Raw genomic sequence first — 11328 nt, 5'->3', positions numbered from 1 at the left:
TTTTCTATTGTCCCAGTTAAAAATAAACAAGTTTAGTGGTACTTTAAAAAAAAAAAAGTGTATAGTTAATAGAGTTGTAGGGTCTTGCTTGAGAGATGGCCTGATAGAAAATGGAATTTCTGTCTACAGGCTAAAAAGTTTGAAAACCCCTGCTCTAGGAGACCAAGCTATTATCTCTTTTTCAGACATTTTGCAAAAGTTGGAATTGGCAGATTGGCAAGACAAGGTTGCCTGAACTTGGAACATAAACCCTGCTCTGGTGTAGTGTTGGAAGAAATTTAATTTAATGTTCAATTCTAGGGCAGTCATACATACTACAGCCCAGCCACTTAGCATGCTACGTGAGTCCCAGGGGATTTAAGCTCTCAAATAGACTATCCTGAGTGTAGCATTGCAGGCTAATTCTCCAGTTATTTATGTAAAGTTTTCAATATTTTATAATTAGTTTGCTACCTATCCAGGCAAATCTATTATTCTAAGTGGGGGTATTTATAATTCATCCGGCACCACAAGTTGCAAGCTTCCAGATCATAAATCACAGTGCCTTTTAATGCACCAAACTTAGTAAGTTAAAAGTATTTGGCTGATTTGAGGCATGTGGAGATTTAATGGAAAGTCTCTTGCTCTTCTTCTTCCGGTGGCTGTGATCCTGATTTGCCTCCTAATTAAGTCCTTGTCTCCTTTAGATTATAAATTTAATCTCTAAAAGGTAAAAAGTCAGCAATGTATTGCAGCTGCCAAAAAAGCCAATGCAGTCCTAGGTTGCATCAACAAAAGGATAGCATCAAGATGAGAGGTTATAGTATTCCTTTAAGAGGTGGTTTCACATAATTTTACCACTGGTTCACTGCGCACCTAAAATATGAGCATGCACATGCCTTCCACGCATGTGTGTGGCCTTCCACGCATGTGTGTGGCCTTCCACGCATGTGCTTTGCTTGTGCACGCAGCTTGCACACATGTGCACGGCTTAGAAAACATGGCTAAATAGGACGACATAGCGCCAGGGCAGGTTGGTGGGCTCACCCGCAGGTTGCCACTACCGGTTCGCTAGAACTGATCCGAACCAGCTGAATACCACCTCTGATTCCTTTATACCGCTTAGTGAAATCCACCCTTAGAATAGTTGTCCAGTTCTGGTAATCATGGTACAAAAAAGATATTGAGACCCTAGAAAGTATGTAGAGAAGAACAATGAAGATGACAGGTGGACTGGTGGCTAAATTGTATGATGATCGCTTGAAGGAACTAGATATGTCTAACTTACCAAATAGGAAAACTAGGGGTGACATGATAGCTGTCTTCCATATTTAAAAGGCTGTCACGGAGAAGAGAGGGTTGACTTACCCTCCAAGGCACCTGAGGGCAAGGCAAGAAGTAATGGGTGGAAGCGGTGGTGGGCTGCTGCCGGTTTGGACCAGTTCGGGCGAACCGGTAGTTCTGACGATCAACTGGCCCCACCCACCCATCCCATCCCTATCCTGTCCTATATTTCCTTCTTTCTGGCTCAGCTGATTCAAGTGGCACAGCTGATTTCCACGCCTCCATTGTTCTACTTACCGGAGCTGCCTTAGATGGTAAGCAGCTGAGCTTCAAATTGCTGTATTTTGAACTTTGCGCACAAGCGCGTTAGGCATGCGTGCACAGCACGCACTCACAGAACTAGTTGTTAAACCGGTTGCAGCCCACCACTGGGTGGAAGCTTATTAAAGAGAGATCCAACCTAAAAGGAGAATTTATTTATTTATTTATTTATTTATTTATTTATTTATTGGTTCAATTTATATGCCGCCCTTCTCCAGAGACTCAGGGCGGCTTACAATGCGTTAAGCAACAGCCTTCATACTTTTGTATATACCTGCTTAGTAGGGCTTTTGCCCCCCCCCAAAGCGGTGTTCTTTTTTATACAAAGTCATCTTATTGCCCCCACAATCCGGGTCCTCATTTTACCTACCTCGGAAGGATGGAAGGCTGAGTCATCCTTGAGCCTGGTGAGATTGGAACTTGCAGTAATTGCAGGCAGCTGGTGTTACTTAACAGTGCTTTAATCTGCTATGCCACCAAGGCTTTTATCTGGCAATTGCAGCAGGGGTGGGTTCTACTCACCTTTACTACCGGTTTGCAATGGGGCCGCTCTTCTGTGCATGCGCAGAAGCGTTCTGATGACGTCGGGGTCGATGGGAAGAGCCTCCTGCCATTTTTACTACCGGTTCTATAGAACCGGTCCAAACCGGGGGCAACCCACCACTGAATTGCAGCAATTAATCCATGAAATAGCTTGACTCCTGGGGTTGTGAGTGCTCCATCACTGGAGGGGTTTTTTTTTTTTCCCCTAAAAAAACCTGGACAACCATTTAGCTGGGATGCTATAAGGCTTCTGCTTTGAGATGTTAGAAGATCTTTAGGGTCCGTTTCGGGGCTAGGATTCTGAGAAATCCAGGGTCTCAATTCCCCCCCCCCAGAAATATTATCATTCCTCCCACTTGTTCTTTTTTTATAAAATACTTTTTCAGAGTACAGCTGAAACACCTATGATGGGACATTAAGGGCGACAGCTGATATAAGGAACATTCCTAAGCAGTCAAATCTCCTTGCTAATTACTTTTTGTCCTTTTTATTTCCAACCTAACAGAATGTTGGAACCAGCTTTAGTCCCATATGAGACCATCAGAAGTTCTCCTCTACTGCCCTCAAATACTAGGTTTGTTCAGGAATCTCTAGCAAAGCCATCTGAAAAACCAGTCCAGTTCAGCAGTTATTGGACTTCAGCCGATTTTGTTCTAAACTAAACAGAAGGTGGTACCCTACTAAATAAATGGTATCCCATCTTAGGCCCAGTTCAGTGGTGGAATTCAATTTTTTTTACTACTGGTTCTGTGGGTGTGGCTTGGTGGCAGTGGTAGGATTCAGGTAATTTAACAACTGGTTCTCTGCCCTAATGATTTCTTCCAACAACCAGCTCACCAAACTGCTCAGAAAGTTAACAACCGGTTCTCCCGAAGTGCTACGAACTGGCTGAATCCTACCACTGCTTGGTGGGCGTGGTGTGGCTTGGTGGGCGTGGCTTGGTGGGCATGGCAGGGGAAGGATACTGCAAAATCCCCATTCCCTCCCCACTCCTGGGGGAAGGATATTGCAAAGTCTCCATTCCCACCCCACTCTGGGGCCAACCAGAGTTGGTATTTACCGTTCTCCGAACTACTCAGAAGTTCTGCTACCAGTTCTCCAGAACCTTTCAGAACCTGCTTAATAGCATCCCTGTCCCAGTTCTGTCTGGGCCCAGTACTTTTCCATATCTTCATAAATGACTTAGATGGGGGAATAGAAGGGGAACTCATCAAATTTGCAGATGACACTAAGCTAGCAGGAACAGCCAACAACTCAGAAGATAAACTAACGATCCAAAAGGATCTTGACAAACTTGAACAATGGGGGCCCTATCCAACAAAAAGGAAATTTATGTAGAGAAAAGCAAGATTTTACACTTAGGCAGGATAAGAAAACCAAAGGTACAAGTACAGATTAGGCGAAACCTGACTCAAAAACAGTAACCGTGAAAGAGTTCTTGAAGTCCTAATCGATGATCACTTAAGTATGCTCACTTAAATATCGCTTGCCTTCAGAAGTTCACAGTGGTGAAATCTAAAATTTGTTACTACCAGTTCTGTGGGCGTGGCTTGGTGGTTGTGGGGATAATGTGACTAGGTGGGTGTGGCCAATTTTTTTTAACTTTTAAAACCATTTTTTCTACAACCTCTTCGGCGAAGAGGTTGTAAAAAAAATGCTTTCAAAAGTCTCCGATGATCCCAGCTGAGTTGCCTGATCGGAAGAGGCTTTTCTAAAAAGCCTCTGCAGATCAGGCAACTCAGCTTGGATCGTCAGAGGCATTTAAAAGAAAAAAAGGGGTTTTTTTTCCTTTAAAAGCCTTTGACGATCCCAGCTGAGCCGCACAATCATCAGAGGCTTTTTTTTTTACTTTTAAAAGCATTTTTTCAGCCGAAAAGGTTGTAGAAAAAATGCTTTTAAAAGTAAAAAAAAAGTCTCTGATGATTGTGCAGCTCAGCTGGGCGGGGGGTGGGGGGGCGGGCAGGGATTTTTGCTACCGGTTCTCCGAACCACCCGCCTCCATCGCTACCGGATCTGGCGATCTGGTCCGAACTGGGAGCATTTTACCCCTGGTGCTTCATCACCGGAGGTTTTTAAGAAAAGACTGGATAACCACCTATCTGAAATGGGATTGAGCACAGGTGTCAAACTCAATCGCGTCATGTGATGTCACGTGACATATTGTGACTTTTTTGCCTTTGCGGGGCCAAGGTGGGTGTGGCCTGCATGTGACTCATCTGGCCGCCAGTGGGCCGCCAGTTTGACACCCTGGCATAGGGTCTCCTGCTTGAGTAGGGGGTTGGAGTAGAAGACCTCCAATGTCCCTTCCAGCTCTATTCTGATTGATTGATTGAAATATGAGCCAGCAGTGTGTGTGAGAAAGGCTGTACCCTAGACCAGGAATTGAAAAGAAAAAAAAAAAAACCTCCCAGAAGAACATGGAACATTATTTCCATAATGTTGCCCAGGATAAAACATAGATATGTTCTCACAGTCACAGTCAGCTCCCAAAACAAGTATTATTTTTATTTATTTTATTTTATTATTCATATTTCTATGCTGCCCACGCTCCAAGAACTCTGGGCGGCTTACACCAAAGACAGTATACTAAATAGCATATTGCCCCCTAACAATCTGGGTCCTAATTTTACCCACCTCGGAAGGATGGAAGGCTGAGTCAACCTTGAGCCGGTGAGATTTGATCCGCTGATCTGCTGAACTAGCAGTCAGCTGAAGTAGCTGCAGTACTGCACCCGAACCACTGCGCCACCTCGGCTCAAGTACTCCAGAATTATTTTCATTTTGATGACAAAACATTGAAAACCCATGGAAGCCTTTAACTAAATGATAAGCATACAGTTATATTCTGATTATAAGAGCATATGTACAAGCAAAATTGGCATTCTGGCAACAGCTTGCAGGTTTACTCAGGAGCAAATGAAGCATCCTCTGTTTCACCTACTTCCTGATAATAACTCTACCTCTCTTCTGCCCATTTCCCATGTAAATCTGCTGTTTCCCATTAATTCTTCTGCCAAACATTGATCTCTGGCAAGAAAATTATCCAATCAGGAGACATCCAGATTCATTAAGAAACATTGCCGTTCTTTTGTCAAGTTCCCGCCAGTCATTTACAAAGATCAGGACAGTCAGCTTTGCAATATTGCTCCAAACAAATCCAAATTCAATGGTGAAGAAAGCCAGCTTCTACAACTGATATTATGTACGTTTGCAAATTACAGCTTGTTTGGCACCGTGGCTTTAATTTTCCAAAAAATAAAAAATAAAAAAAAAATAGAGCCATTTTAAATAAAAATGAATTGTTCTCACGTTCTCTTTGTCATAATTTAGATTTATGGCATTGATTGGTCTTGAAAATTAGCTTTGTGTCATTGTTGTTGCAATGGGCTAATATGGTGCTTCATCCATCTCGATCCAAAAGGAATGATGTTGGTTTGAGATGGTCTGTTGAAGAGTGTAACAATCAAGTGCCAATCTGAGATTTCCCAGAGTGTCTTTCTTGGACAACCAGTTATCATAATTGCTCAGACAAGATAAGCTATAACAGTTGGTAACTCTGGGTTGTCTATTCTTAGTTCTAAAATAAAGAACATAGCTTGCAGATATTCCATTTTTTGAATTGAGTCCTTTGAACTATGGTGCTGGAGAAGACTCCTGCGAGTCCCTTGGACTGCAAGGCAATCAAACCGGTCAGTCCTAGAGGAGATCAACCCTGACTGCTCTTTAGAAGGCCAGATCCTGAAGATGAAACTCAAATACTTTGGCCACCTAATGAGAAGGAAGAACTCACTGGAGAAGAGCCTAATGCAAACAATTGAGGGCAAAAGAAGAAGGAGACGACAGAGAACGAGGTGGCTGGATGGAGTCACTGAAGCAGTAGGCATGAGCTTAAATGGACTCCGGGGAATGGCAGAGGACAGGAAGGGCTGGAGGAACGTTGTCCACGGGGTTGCGATGGGTCGTACACAACTTCACGACTAACAACAACAACATCCTTCCCCTCCCCACCTAAAGCTTGTTGAGGTCAGAGACAAAGTTCCATGTCTACCTTCTGAATTCTTCGAAGAGACTAAAGCAATCAGGGAATAATGTATGCATCCTTCTTACATCTGTTAAAGGAGATGTAAGATTGCAGAAGAAGATCTTCAAAGTTACCAAAATTATCAGAAATCATAAAAAGAAAAGAGGGGAGGGAATAAAGCAATCATAAGAATCACGAAGCCGGCAATTGAGAAACAGGCTTGCTGTAAGAAAAACTAAATTAATTCAGAAGCAGCATTGATTCCAAAATGTCAACGTGAATCATGAAAAGAGGGTAATTTTATCAAAGAGAGGAGAGCATAAAGGGAGTTAGATCATTTGTTGCCCTGTGATGTATTTCTTCTTAATTGCACTAAGTGGAACAGCTTGATGGAAAGATGACGTGAGTCATTCCAGAATGCAGAATTCAAAAGAGGAGATCATTTGTTTTAATCTTGTTATCCTCTGGGGTCCTGGAAATTACTTACAGGTAGGTATAGAGCAAAGTAGATTGAATTTATTATATCGAGGGATTATTGCTGTACAGTGAATAGCTTTGGAACATTACAAAAAAAGACCACAGGGGAAAGCTTACTGAATTTGGTCTGGAGGTGATCAAAGACAGAAAATCTTTCATTTAGTTACAGGGCAATGGATCAGCCATTCACAATTTCCTTTTCATGGAATTACAGAATGGAAGAGGCCTAATCCAACGCTGCCGGTGTATGAACATGGTACTACAGCATCCCTGACAAATAGCCATCCTTTGTCTGTTTCAGGGCTGTCAAACATAATTTCATTGAGAGCCACATCAGGGTTGTGTTTGACCTGGGGGGGAGGGGGGCTGGGTGTGTGTGGCCAGGATGGGCGTGGTCAGCTTGATGTCACTCGTGTTGCGTGTGTGTCTGGTGGCTCACAAGCTCCATTTTTGGCCACAATGGCCTCCTGCTGTCCTCTGCCAGCAAAAATGGAACTGGGGGCGGGTGTGTGCAGCCCCCCGAACACAGTTTTCACTGGGAGAGGGTGGCAAGAGGCTGTCACAGCCAAAAACAGAGCTGGGAGAGCTGTGTGCAGCCTTCCTAAGCTCTGTTTTCACTGGCTGAGGCACTGCAGGCTGGTCCTTTGCTTTTTCTAGGGCAGCCCCTGGAAATCTAAGATCTAAGCACCTTTCAGGCCAGATCCAGCCTGCAGGCCTTGAATTTGATGCCCTGGTCTGTTTGAATTCATCAAGAAAAAAAAAAAAACTTCTGCTGAGGATATCTGTTCCATTGTTAGGCAGCTCTCATTATTAAAAGACATTTTCTGATGCTGAAGTGACTACTACTTCTTCATAATATTTTGAATTTTTGAACAATTCTAGCCTGCATTCTGTAGAATAGCCTTTCAGGTATTTGAAGATGTTCTCATGTCTTGTTGTGACTCTGACCCCCGAGCCCATCTTATCGGAGGGAGAAGACTCCGAAAGTGAAGGAGAGGAGTTGGCAAGGCCTCCCTCTCCAGGAGCCTCCTCTCTGGCAATGCCTCAGGTGTCTTCCGAAGGAGAAGAGATAGGTCAGGAGCCAGGCATTTCTGAGCAGCCGCAGTTAGACAGCGACGGAGATAAGTCTTGGCTGGATCCCCGACAGCGTCGGAAAGTCAAGCGCGCACAGCAGAGAAGGAGGCGTGCCAGAGATTAAGCTGAGTCACTGGACCACACCCCACAGGGGATAAAAGGGGGTGTGGTGGCCATTCAGGCTTTGTGATGGACAAAACTGAAAAGCTAGCAAGTCATTCTGCGTTTGTGGAATTTTGTTATATGCTCTGCTTGGACTGATTTTTTGGAGTGGACTTGACTATTCTCTGACTTTTGTGGACTTTGATGTTTTCGGTCGGAGGAGATAAACCTCCCTTTGTAAGTAAAGACTGTTGGCAAGCAGCCACTGGGTTGCTGCCAATTCTGTTATCAAAGGAAATTCTTGTCTGTTGGTTTATTTTAACTCTTGGTCGACTGCTGATGTGCGTGTGTGAGACGGGGACAGAACATGTCTCCCCATAGTCTTCTCTCCTCTGAGTTACTTGTAAAGCAAATCAAGTGGGATAAAAATCTAAATCTAAAAATCTAATAAGTAAATAAGTTAAAGATACCCCCATTTTTTCCAACCATTTTCATATGTTTTCCCTCCTAGGCACCTTATCTTCTCGATAAACTGGACACACTCCAGCTTCTCAATCTCCTTCTGAAGATGTGGTACCAAGAGCAAGACACAATATTTTATGTGCAGTCATCTAAATGCAGAACAGAGAAGTTGTTTTCTGTCTTAATGTGCAACTTGATCAGTTGTACTACAACTTCCATCATCCTTGCGTCAACCCTGAAGCTGGCTTGGCCGGAGCCAGTGGTGGGTTGCCCCGGTTCACACCGGTTCTATAGAACCTGTAGTAAAACTGGCCAGCTATCCCGACATCATCAAAACGCTTCTGCGCATGCGCACGACCTGCTGCGAACCAGTAGTAAAGGTAAGTAAAACCCACCCCTGGCCGGAGCCATTTTGAAACTTCAGTGTTGCCACACTGGATCTGAGGGATAGGGAGGGGGGAATAGAAATAGCTGGGGTTTTGTAGCCAAAACCAAAATACTTTCTCCTGGGAATCAAGGACATTTCCACAGGTGGTTGGAGAGAGGAGTGTTGTTATATAGCAGATGTGATTCTGGGCAGTGCACAGTCAAACTAATAAATAAAACATTCTTTAAAAAGCATTAAAAACACGTTGTAATCTTGGGTTAGCAGTGGCCTTACAGAGAGCATTTGTAGGCCACGTTTTCTTGTATCCATTTAGGGGATGGAAGTAGGCTGCTGCAGACATGCTGCCAGGGGTCCTCCATCAAACTGAGGAGCTAAGTTAGTGATGCTGCTGAGTTCTTCTCCCTTTAATGAGTTACTCTAATTTCTGGGTTTTTTGCATGACAAGCTCCTAATCAGCTGAATCATTACCGAGCAGGAAATTAGTATAAATGAATAATGTAATCACTCTACTTAATGCCGCGACTTGGGAAATGCATTTGCAGCACCTTATAATGGGAAGGTTAGACAACCTGAACTGCATTGTGTCACTTATTCATACTGTCGCCGAACCTCAAGGAGTCCATACAGTCACATCTCTCAAGTGGGAAATTTAACTCAGATGCTTTAACGCACACTTGAGTTGATTCAAGACTATGTTTTAATCCAACTTTTCTCCAGCCTGGGGGATCTCAAGATGTGATGGTGTGAAAGCTCAGGGCAGGGGGAGGCTGGGGAAGAGATGGAGAGGAGAGCAGATTCAAGAGATTGAAGACAAGAATGTTGGCAGCTCAACTCATAAATGGCAACTTAGCCCAGACATCACAAGGAACTTGAGAAGAAGCACTTCTAATAATTCAAGGAGGCTCCATGTTAATGAAAGCACTATCAATGAAGAAAAGACATTCCTCTTATGGTTTCAAAAATTCTGTATTTGTCGCAATCTAGTACCATGTATGTCTGGCTGTGAAAGTTGGACCATAAGAAAGGCTGAGTGCCAAAGAATTGAAGCCTTTGAATTATGGTGCTGGAGAAGACTCCTGCGAGTCCCTTGGACTGCAAGGCCATCAAACCGGTCAGTCCTAGAGGAGATCAACCCTGACTGCTCTTTAGAAGGCCAGATCCTGAAGATGAAACTCAAATACTTTGGCCACCTAATGAGAAGGAAGGACTCCCTGGAGAAGAGCCTAATGCTGGGAAAGATTGAGGGCAAAAGAAGAATGGGACGACACAGAATGAGGTGGCTGGATGGAGTCACTGAAACAGTAGGCATGAGCTTAAATGGACTCCAGAGGATGGTAGAGGACAGGAAAGCCTGGAGGAATGTTGTCCATGGGATTGCGATGGGTCGGACACGACTTCGCAACTAACAACAACAACAAGCACCATAGTTTTTGCTTTCTTGATCTTGCCCAACTGCAGAGAAGCAGGACAGTGGGAGCTGCAAATTCCAGAATTTTTATTCAGTGTACAGCTCCAACGTATCTGAGTTGTTAACTACCTGGATGTAGTGACATAGAGTTATAGAGTTGGAAGGATTTAAGCAAATAATTGATCCAATCTCCTTCTTGGTGCAAATTAAAAAAAAAAAAATCCTCAGCAGACTTGCATCTAGTTTCTCCTTGAACCTTTTCAGCATGTAGAGTTGAAGGTAATTGCTTCCCTTGTTGAATTGTTCTTAGAGTTAAGCTTTTTCTTCCTTTAACCCCACTTCTGGAATTTGTAACACAGTGGGACACAGCACCTAGACAACATTGTCTAACCTAGAAAATCTAAGCAGAATCAGAGTTGGTAAGAATATTGGATGGGAAACTACCGCAAATTCTCAGAGCTGTGGGCCAGTCCTGAGAGCTGTGGAATTGTCTTTTGTGCGTGTTGGGTTTGTGTATGAGTATCTTCAAGTCACGTTTTGATTCCTGGCAACTGCTTAGACCAGGGGTGTCAAACTCAAGGCCCAGGGGCTGGATCCGGCCTGCAGGGTGCTTAGATCAGGCCCACAGGGCTTCCCTGCCCTCCCGAGCTCTGTTTTCGCTGGCAGAGGGTTGCAGGAAGCCGTTGTGGCCAAAAACAGGACTCGGGAGCCCATTTTCTCTGGCAAAGCGCTAGGACCACCACAGATGCCCCCAACACAAGTGATGTCAAACTGGCCATGCCCCCCTGGCCACGCCCCCTTGCCCTCCCAAGGTCAAACAGAACCCCGATGAGGCCCTCAATGAAATCGAGTTTGACAATCCTGGTTTAGACAAAGCTTTGCAGTTTTCTTGGTTTCAAGTTTTCAAGGTTTGGGGGAAGTGGTTTGCCACTGCTTCTTATCTAGGGCTGAAAGAGAGTGACTGGCCCAAGTTACCCAGCCATCTTTGTCATTAAGGTGAGGCTAGTACTTACAGTCTTTCAGTTTCTAACCTAGTGCCTTAACCACTAGGCAAAACTGGTTCTCCTGGGCTTGTTCAGGAAGTAAAAAACTAGAAGTCCCTAGAACCGTGATGGTGAACCTATGGCATGCATGCCGGAAGTGGCATGTGGAGCCATCTCTCCAGGCACACCAGCCATTTCCCATTGCTCTTCCGGGTTCTGGTGTGCATGGTCTTCATGCACACGGGAGAGCTAGAAACTGGAAGAGTAGCTCCCTAGCACATATGTG

The sequence above is a fragment of the Pantherophis guttatus genome, chromosome 2 (assembly GCF_059756535.1).
Source record: "Pantherophis guttatus breed Tessera chromosome 2, ASM5975653v1, whole genome shotgun sequence".
In the NCBI taxonomy this organism is placed as follows: Eukaryota; Metazoa; Chordata; class Lepidosauria; order Squamata; family Colubridae; genus Pantherophis; species Pantherophis guttatus.
The sequence above is the reverse complement of the archived record's forward strand: the minus strand, read 5'-3'. Positions refer to the sequence as shown.